Source organism: Sturnus vulgaris, chromosome 7 (assembly GCF_052056855.1).
Source record: "Sturnus vulgaris isolate bStuVul1 chromosome 7, bStuVul1.hap1, whole genome shotgun sequence".
Classification (NCBI taxonomy): domain Eukaryota; kingdom Metazoa; phylum Chordata; class Aves; order Passeriformes; family Sturnidae; genus Sturnus; species Sturnus vulgaris.
In genome coordinates this window covers 5,883,643-5,894,228 of record NC_142249.1, presented here as the reverse complement: position 1 = coordinate 5,894,228, position 10,586 = coordinate 5,883,643, and positions in this window count along the sequence as shown.

The window sequence follows — 10,586 nt, the reverse complement described above, 5'->3', positions numbered from 1 at the left end:
CAAAGAACAATTGGTATTTCCAAGGCTGGGCACAACTTGTGCTTTCCAAACCAAAGTGTCAGCAAAGCTGCCCAGAAAAATTCCAACAAAACAGCTTCAAGTTAAGAGGCCTAGGAAGGATAAGGAAATACAGAGGCAGGATGTGCTTGGGACAACAACTGTTCTGTATGCAATGGAAATAAATTTCCTGAAAGATGAAAATTGTATCAAATTAAAAATTAACTAGATTTGCACATCAAAGGAAGTTAAATCCTCAGTCGTGTGGATTAAGTAAAGGCTTTTTTCTATGTTCCATAATGCAGTGGTTTGACCCAATATGCATAATCATGCAAAAATCAGGAAAAAACATAATTTTTTATTATATTATGGGATAATAAAACAGCTCCTTAAAGGTTTGCTCAGATTTAGCAACTGAGTTGTGAGCAATGCTTGTTCTCCCCATAGCTGGAGTGCATTCACACGTGTTCCTTGCCACATGGACTTTCTAAAACAAACAGAGGACTCCCAGCCCAGGCACTATCAGATTCTTTCTCTACTACCTTCTCTTCACATTTCAGTGAAGAATCTACGTGTTGGAACCCTAAAAACTGAGAGTTTTGGGCTTTCTGTGTTAACAAGCACTGACCCCTAAGAAAATACAGCTTTTGACCCGAGGCCATGGAAAAGGCTTCCAGAACTGAGTAATAAAACTGAAATCGTGTGTGTGTAGTTTGAATAGAATTGTGTATTATCACTTGGTAGAAAACTTGGAATTTAAAGTTTTAAAATATAAAAAGCAAAATAAAAGTTTTAGGGCAAAAGTTTTGTCCTATTTCTTCATAGGTCTAGGTAGTACTTCTGTAATTAAATAAAAAATTCTGCATTGCAAGCCACAGGTAATTAGTTCTTAAAAGTAAAAATAATTTGTGTCCATTCTTAAACTGTTTGGCCTTAAAAGGCCTTGCAGAAAAAAAAATACATCACCATTTTTAGCTTATTAGCTAAAAATACTGTAAAATTCACTGTAATATAAATAAGAATTGATAAACATCTAAATCCAAACAAAAAAATGCCGCCTCTCAAACTTTTAACCCCAACTCTAACAAAAAAAAAGAAAGCTAAACCACAATATCTACAGATGATTTCTGTGGGATTTATCCACCAAAAGGCTTGGAAGCTATGGGAAAAGGCAGAAGGCAACCCCACAAGCTCAATGTCTAGAAGCAAACAGCAATCTGAGAGTGTAGTCTAAGGACATGGAGCCACCACACTCCTGCTTAATAGGTTTCTAGGGTGACTATCCATCACCAAGTCACCTGGGTGTTATTACAAAATCAGCTCATTAAAACCACACCCTGAGATCTAAACGAGCATAGGGAGTGCTGATGAGTAATGACAAGTTGCACAAGGCCTGTCAGCCTCCTGGAGCTGGGAACTTGCTTGGTGTAGAGAAAAATATGTGTTGTAATAATCCCTCACAAGCACCACAGTGATGGAGGAGCACAGACAGGAGCACAGAAGGCCTTGCTTACCCACAGAATATTTCTGAGAGCTCCTTCGTTCCTAGCAAAGGGAAGGTTAAAGATCTCTTTTCCCTCTTGAGGTCATTGATAAAAGGCAGCTGTCCCAAAGGAGGATTTGGTTCTGTGACTCCCACGGTGGAGATGGGCAATCTTCACTGAATGTGCAAGGGTTCTGCAATCATCCTGGGAGAGAGTGCTCACCTCTCCTTTCCCTAATGACTGCAGCACCAGGCACCCTTCCTGGGAGGAATCAGCCTGGTCCTTCAGGAAGTGCAGGGCAGGAGAAGGGCTCATTATAGGGCATGCCCTGAGTTCTGCATTTCCAAACCTGTGTGTGCCTGATCTTGGGAGAGCTGGGGAGCAGGGGTGGGACACGTGCTGGAAGGGGCAGCTCCTTAGGAGGGGCTGGAGGATGTGCTGGCACCCACCCGCACACCCTGAGTTTGCAGTTCCCCTCTCCCTGCCACCTACACACCTTCACTGGGGCTTCCATGATGTGTCCTTACCTTGGGAAGTGTCCTGTGAGATGGATGTCCAAGCAGACAGACTCCACTCTAGATTTGCACCTCAGAGAGCTGACTCGTGCTGCAGTTTCATTTTTCAAACAGAAATGATATCAGGATGAAATTTTGAGTTGATCTTGGAGCTTTGCTGTCACATGGGAGTTATCTTGGGCATGGAACAGACAAAGAGGAGAAATTAAACTCCAGTACTGCTGGATGGATTTGCACAGCAAGTCCAGCAGCTTCTGGATAGCCACAGATGGTCAATCACACCCAAACCAAGCCTTGGTGGGCACAGAGTGATGCACCATGCAGCACCTCCTCAGCAGGTCAGACAGGTCCTGTTTGTGCTAGTCCCACTCTGTGTGCACTGTAAAGCTGAAAGGCAAGTTGTCTACAGCCACAACTCCAGGACCTCTGAATGTCTGGCAGGCCTGGCAGACCCTTCTGACTATTAGCCAGGTTGTTTGGTCACTGGATTCTGGACTCCTTGGTCTGAAGTCCAAGATATCACAAATATCTTGCTGGGTTTTGCAGCTTCTGGTCAGAGTTCCCTTCTCTCATTTTCAGAGTCTGAAAATCTCCAAAAACTGGCATTGTTTGTTACTTCTTGATTTCTTTTTCTTGCCCCTCAAAATTTCTGTCCAGAAAAACTTTTACATTAGAAAGACCCCTTATAAGATACCCCTCAAGCCCATCCCAAAGGCTGAGTATCCTTTTGGATGCCATTACAACTACCACAATCAGAAATGCAAGAAGTAGGACCAGTGACAAGAGAGGAGCACAGGACAGACACTGTGCCCATGTGTGAAGATGAACACCTTTGGGCAGGAAGTTACAAAGGGCCCTTTGTCTACAAATTTATTATTTATGGATAGTATCATTATTTAGAGACCAAAGATCTGCCCATTTTCTCCAGCTTGTTTCAACAAAGATCAAAGGAAGATTCACCAGTGTCTTCCTCTGCACTGCCAGAAGGTAGTAATAACAACAGCAATTGGGGCTCTTAACAGTCAAAATGCTTATAAAAAACCTTTTCTAATTATTTAATAATAAGACACTTGATGATGCACTAGAAGCAACATTCATTGCCTCCAAGAAAACAGAAATAGCATCAGATGTCTGCTTGAGGAAAAAAATGCCATGGAAGAGGGTGCCCTCTGTAGACACTAATCCATGTAACCCCTGGGAAGGAGCTAACTGATGCCTGTCTTTCCAAACCTAATTCCAAGACAGTGATAGATATATACCTGTATCTCACTAGAAATGGGTGAGCAAAGCTCAGTTTTGCCATCCTGACAACTGAAAGACAACATTAAGGACTACTTGAGGGCAAATGGGATTGTGTATATATGTGGGATATAACTTCTTCCTAGAAGCTAAGCCAGAGGATAAATGTGGGGGTAATATCCAGCATCAGGCAGATGACACAGCAAGGCATGAACCTCCTCACCAGTTCTGGCTGTTTGACTCTGTGAAGAGACCTGAAGTGCACAAATAACACAACATGTAATAGCAGATATCAGAAAACAACAGATAATTGTCTTCTGGAAACATTCTTCCTCTCAGCCCATTAACAGCAACTTGGGGACTCCATGATACCTAGACATGGTCTTCATTTGACTAATCCAGCTATTGTAGAATCAACAATTTATCTCCTGTATGAGCATGAAGCAAATTAGGCACAGATTAATTTGGAACAAGGGTGGGCTAGCAATGGCACAAAATACTGCAAGCAATTCTGTGCTGCAGGAGTATTTTCAGATTGCTTTGGGCACAAAGGCAGCCCAGGAGCTCATCACTTGGAGGCAGGCAGGAGCCTTGGGGCCCCATCAATGTAAAACACTGTGTTGTTCTATGCCACTGGTATTTATGGAGTCTGCCCCAGTCCCATATGTTAATGCCATTTGGATACAATTGGATACTCAGTGACAGTGAGGTTATCTTAAATTCCGTGGGAAAGTCGATGAAAACCATAATTTAAAACATGCTTATCAAGCATTGATTAAACAGTGGGTTTGGGAAGGGAGAGAGATTTTGGGAAAAAAGCTCTCCTGCATGTAAGAATGTAGAATAACTCACATACACACATAGCTACAGACTGTGGTTTGAGAGCACAGGGAGTTTCAGCATCACCTTGCCTGGAGTTTTGAAGAGTGCCTGTATTTGCTTTGATTTTTAAAGGCACACAGAGCTGTGGCTGCAGTGTTTGGAGTTCACTGTGAGCTGAGCTGGAACAGTGTGTCAGCTAACCATGGACAAACTCAAATCTGCCTGCAAAATCCCTGGAAGAAACCATCTTAAAATTTATAGCCCTTACATAACCCAAAGTTTAAATAACCCACTTCTACAATCATTTATACACATGCTTAACTCCACAGACAACTGAAAAGTGGAACAGCTCCCCAAAAATGGGAAGAAAAGCCTGTGGAAAAATCCCTGCAGGACTGGGGCACCAGCCTGTGGGAGCCAGAGGCCTCTCCTGCATGGCAGGAAGGCTCTTGGCATGCTGTGGGTGCAATGCAAAGCATCACCAAAGTCAAACCTTAATATAAACATTGGTTAGAACTATTTCATTATTCAGATCTCAAGGAAGCTGGGGAGTCAAGCAGCTCCTTTTTTACAGGAGAAAATGTGAAAACCCCACACTGCCTTTTTCCTGGACTGAATACTGGGAACTTCCAGACAAGACCCTGTATTATGCAGTGGCTTTGAGACTTTTTTTTCCTCAGTTTCTAGAATCACAGAATCATAGAATGGCCTGGGTTGAAAGGGGTCTTAAAGATCATCTCATTCTAAGTCCCTACCAAGGGCAGGGACCACTTCCCCACCTCACCTAGATCAGGTTGTTCAGAGGATGCACAACAAGCATCTCTTGCAGTTATTTTTTATTTCCACAGGCAACAATCAACAGCTCTAAACCCAATTCCAAATGCAGCTCGGTTCAAGTTTCAAAAAGCTCTCATGTTCTGTGTGTCTGTGGCTGTGCACATTTTCCTTTAGTGTGGCTACAGCAGTGCTTTTGTTGGGCTACATTTAATTTTTTCTTTTTTAATCTCCAAGGCAGTTATCTGTGACAGTGAGTGTGTCACAGGACAACATTTCTTGCAGGGATTGCACAAATAAGCCTCCAGCCTCTTGCCTTAACAAGCTACGCGACCCAGTGATGTTCAGCATGGCACTCCTTGTGTTTTATTGCTGCCTGCAAAGATTTGTTTTGAGCCTCTTTCAGTGCCAAAGGTCTTTATTGCTAAACAGCCCTTGCTGTTGAGAAATATGTGAATTTAATGTACTCCTACTGGAATGCCTGCTTGGAAGGTCGTGGAAATTCAACTTAAAACTGCAATCATCTCTTTCTTCCACTGTTTCATTCTGTCCCTGAGTTTTCTCTTTGCTGTTTGTAAACCACTTCCTGAGCTGGCTCATGTGCTGTAGCAGTTCTTAATGAAGCACGCAGTCACCTCAGTGCTGCTCAGGCACATGAAAGGGACGATCTGGAGGAGGAAGGGGCAGTGACAATAAAAGCAGCATCCTGCTTGTGCTACTTTGACAAGATGTGAACTGGTTCCATTCATCCTGAGCATTTTATTAATAATCAAAATCCATCCACAGAAGAAAGCAGTGCTGGCAACACTTTCCTCGGCTGTTTGGCAAGATGCCTGTGGGGAGGACGTGGAAGAATCTTAAAAAGATGAGCACCAAAGCCCATCCTGGATTATTTCACACCCTGTAAGAGGTCAAGGAAAGCTTCTGGAGGGCTGGTCTTTGGAGAGGAAATAGAAATCAGGCTTTTGAACATTCTGCATCAAAGCTCTCTTGCCTGTGCCACTGTTGCCTCTGTGCCTTTTGCTAGGAAACAAAAAGCTTCCATGACAGCTACCAGAAGTTACATGAGTGGAGCTCTCTTACTATACTGGGAGAGAAGTTCTAAGTATGAAAATGTGCCTGTGAATTTTTCAACAAGTCTGGCACCTTTCATGCTGCTTTTCAGCAAGCAGTCTCCACTTCCAGCAGGAGCTCTGACAGTTTACTGGGAGCAAATCCTGCCCTGTATTCTGAAAGTACATTTGCAGTTTAATGCTCTCAGGTATTTCATTTTTCTCCCTAATGTTCCTGGTGCTGGGATCTGGGATATAAATGAGAGTACTTCTTTACTTGAAGCAAAAGATTAATTTTCAGCTCTCACAACTGAAAAGCTGAAAACTATAGACTCTAAAAAGATATGGTAATCAGAAAGGCCACCACAATTTTTGAGCGGTTTGGGGTAGTGAAACTTTAATTGTGGCTGTCCCTCTGATTGTTGCACACGAGAAATCTGATTCTAAGAGTTATGCTCCCATGGTCAGTGAAGAGAAGCACATAAATTAGTTAATATATCCAGATAATTCTCCAAATCCGATCACCAAATATTGTATAAACTACTCTCAAAGAAGTTACAGATTCAGTATTTGGCAGCCTCTGAGAAACCTATTGTCTAATGGGCTGTTCACGGTGACCCCAAATAGACAAAATTAATCTAAGAAGGTGTTCATTATGTATTTACCAGCTTGTGCAAGTGTCAGCCCAGAACTCAGAACCACACCTGACCTTTTAATAGACACATTTTTCTAACCACCACTCTCTAGCAGGCTGTGCTGTAAAGCAGCTTAGCTTTTATCCCGGTGACTGATCGAAATATCCCTCCTCCCCTCCAGCTCTGAGCATCCTGCTCCATTAATGCTCCACAACTCTTATCACACCTCCTCACTCCTGCTCCTGTGATGAAGGGCAGGAGGTGCATTGTGTCTGCTGAGCCCTCTCACAACATCTCTATTGCAGGCCATTAGAAATGGGACAAAAAAAGCACCAAGTACAGAATGAGATGAGAGGAGGTGGTGTCTCTGGCAGGTCGGGGTGCTGGGATGGCCCATCCACGTCAAAGCCCAGGGATCAACGTGAAACATGTCCCAGGTCAGGGCCCTGACTCACAGGCACTGACGCAAACAACCTCAGCCGGTAAAATGTCACTGCCTGTACTGTCCCTGCAGCCCAGGTGACACCCAGCAGGGAACAGCAGCAGCCCCTGTGCCAGCACTGCAGCACACCCCTGGCACACAGACAGCAGCCAGCCTGAAATCAGGAGCTGGGAACACCAAGATGTGTTCCCTGCTGCAACGAGAGTCACCCTTGGGGGATGCCTTGGCAGCAGCTGGAACTCCTCAGCCCACTCTGGGGGGCTTGCATGGTGCAGTGAGTTCAAGATGCTTCAACACCATTAGAACCGATCTCAGCAGCAAAGGGCTTTTGCAAATGGACAACGGTTTGCAAGTGGCACACCAGTTTCCTAGGAAATAAATCATCACACAGCCTGGAACACTGACTCCTGAGCCAGGACAGCAAAGCATGAAGTCAGAACCTCAGTTTGCAAATACCCAGCACCTCTGAAAATCTTGGGGCCTGTTCACAGCTACTGCATGTGGTTTGAGAAGTTCCTCTTTTAAAGCTTTGAGGGGATGCTCAAAGTATCTTCCCCACTGTGGAGGAAGAGAGAGCTGTGTGCTCCAATCTGGTGAGACCCCAGCTGCAGAGCTGCCCCAGCCCTGGGGGCCCAGCACAGGAAGGATGTGGAGCTGTTTGAGCCAGTTCAGAGGAAGCACCAGGATGATCAGAGGGATGGAGCAGCTCTGCTGTGGGGAAAGGCTGGGAGAATTGGGATTGCTCAGCCTGGAGAAGAGAAGGCTTTTGGGATAATTGCAGCCTTCCAGTGCCTGAAGGAGCTGACAACAAAGATAGAGAGACTATTTACAAAGGCCTGGAGTGACAGGACAAGGGGGAATGCTTCCCACTGCCAGAGAGTAGGTTTAGATCAGATGTTAGGAAGAATTCTTCCCTGTGAGGGTGCTGAGGCCTTGGCACAGGTTACCCAGAGAAGCTGTGGCTGCCCCAACCCTGGAAGTGTCCAAGGCCAGGCTGGACATGGGGGCTTGAAGCAACCTGGGATAGTGGAAGGTGTCCCTTCCCATGGCAGGGGGTGCAACTGGATGATCCTTAAGGTCCCTTCCAACTCAAACCATTCCATGATTCTATCTCAAACCCAGGGCAAAACTAGAGCCTTTCATCTGGTGATGCTATGAGGTGCTCCCACTACCTGTTTTGAACTCCATGGTCTCCTGCATCACCTTTCCAGGGTTCTCCCTGGCCCTGTGTGTCTGCCTTCACCTTGGCTGCTCTGTGAGGTGACAGTCAACTCACTCCTAAGTGTGCTAACCAAGACAGACACAGAATCATCACCAGCTCTATCTCTGGCACAATAAAGACCAGCCCACATAGGCTGGGGGATTTTTACTATGGAAGGTCTTTTCCTTTGGGGTACAGTTTCCCCTCCCTTGAATCAATGATCATTTGTTACATTAATTCAGAGACAGAAATCAGCTACGCTGCATTCATGCTCTCTAATTGTCCAGCTGGAAAAATCAATGCTTTTATTGAATTAGCCAGTTGCCACAGCAAGTTTTCTTTGATTTCTATGGTTCCCATGGATCAATAGGAGTCTGTCATTGCCTCTAAGTGGAGCAAAGTCAGACCCCAAGTCACGTGGCTGGATGACAACATAAATCTTCCTGCAGAGTTCTGTGCACTAGGTGGATACGGGACTGCTCGGCAATTTGCAGAAAAAGCACCTGCAATGATTTCCTCCCCTGCCTCAGCCACTGCTCCCACTCCTAACTCCACCTCTGCTTATCAATTCTCATCTCTCACACTTTGTATCCTCTGTTTTCCTGCTTCCTTATCAGGTTTTTCTGTGCCTAGGCAGGACCTCCTGCTGCTGTCCCCGTATTGTCTTAGGTGCAGGTGTCTGTGTCACAAACATCTCTCCCTGATAAACCCAAGTGCCTCCTCAGGACTCTCTTCCTTGTGCTGTTGGCAGTCAGTCATCTTTAATCAAACTGCTGGTCCAAAATACTTCTTTTGGTTTGGGTTGTGTTGGTTTGTTTTTTTTTTCCAGAAAGGTAATTTCGCTGCTCTTTTCCAGCCTTCTCATAAGAATGGCCATTTTTTATCAGCACAGCTGGCTGGGAAGCATGACTCATACATAAATTACCTTTTTTACTGCTTTCCTTCCCTTTGTCAGCCCTTCTGCTGTCAGCTACATGGGACAGGACCATTATTCTTCAGTGTTTAGCAAACACTCTACACATAATGGGCGATACTGTAAACAAATGAAAATCAGACCTGAAATCAAATGCAGGCTGACTGACAGGACTTTTGTGAAGCCCTCTGAGCTTTGCAGGGGTTTAATCAGCTGTGCTCTCAAAATGGCTCTGCCTTCCTGCCATGCTTAGGCAGGATCCCAGGGGGATGGCCAGGAAATCAGGTCTTTAACTCTGTTACCCGTGGCACACTCAGGTTGATTAAGAACGATCGGTGCCTTCCAGGCTGAGAAGAACCTTGTGACTTGTGACTGGCATGAAATGATGGATAGCCCAGCACTTATTGCTTAATCAGAATTTCTTCCAGGGAAACTAGGGGAAGTGATAGAAATTAATGCTAAAGAATGGCAGGCTGTGAGAGATGTCAAAAGTAATGCAGGAAACTTCCCAAGACAAGTTGGCCCTTTTTTAGTGAGGGCAGAAGCTCATAAAGATCCTGTGCAAACAAATTTTGGTCATGCTGTAGAGAAGAGGACACAGAAAAAGGCAAGGATTGTAAAGATGACTAAGTGCAAATCTGAGCATGAGTAAAAATCAAGGGGAAACAGGAAAGCAAGTTCAGAGGGCTGCAGTATTTCAGCTACCAAGTGTGAGCACAAGAAATGAACAGCAAAACTGCATGGCATGGCATGGCACAGCTCAAACTGGGGTATCAAACCATTATGATAGTATTACATGGTATTATTTGTAGGAGAAACAGCAGTGCTTTCACATTATCAACATTGGGAAGCTTGTGAATATGCATGTTTTGGAAGTGGGTATTGTTTGTGTGCTATTGCCTACCCCTAAACACTCATAACTTTCAAGTTAGGCTCAGGAAACTGCAAAAGTGGCTTGAAAATTGATGGGTTTATAAAAACACTCCATACATTCTAAATGTTTCTCTTCTAGTTTTCAACCTTCATGGTTTATTTCTGTTGTGCAAGGGTAGAGTCTGCTCCAAGTGTCTGCAACAAAGCCAGAGATCAGACTTCAAACACTGGACTTCCCACAGCCTTGCTGTTTATCCCTTCCAGGGAATACAAGGAACCCCATGGAATTCAGCACTCAGGGGCTTCCCAAGATGCTTAGAAGAGGATCTCTTTAGCCTAAACTGTCTGTGAAGAAAAGAGCCACCCTCTTTCCAGATGGGATAACACTGATAACCCAGTAAAATTATGAACAGTGGGTCAGTAAAGGGAGGTTTTGGCTGGCAAATGTCAAACCTGAACAAAAATACAGGATGTGAAGAATTAACCATCCTTTCCCCAAACCTGAATCTCTAACATTAATTCAGGAGCAGAAGCCCTTTCACATGATTCCATCATGTTCTTAATTCCTGCTCTCAGTGTGCTCCTTGCCATGGTTTATGGCATCAGTGGAATTTGATGCTGCCTAACACTGGGATTTCA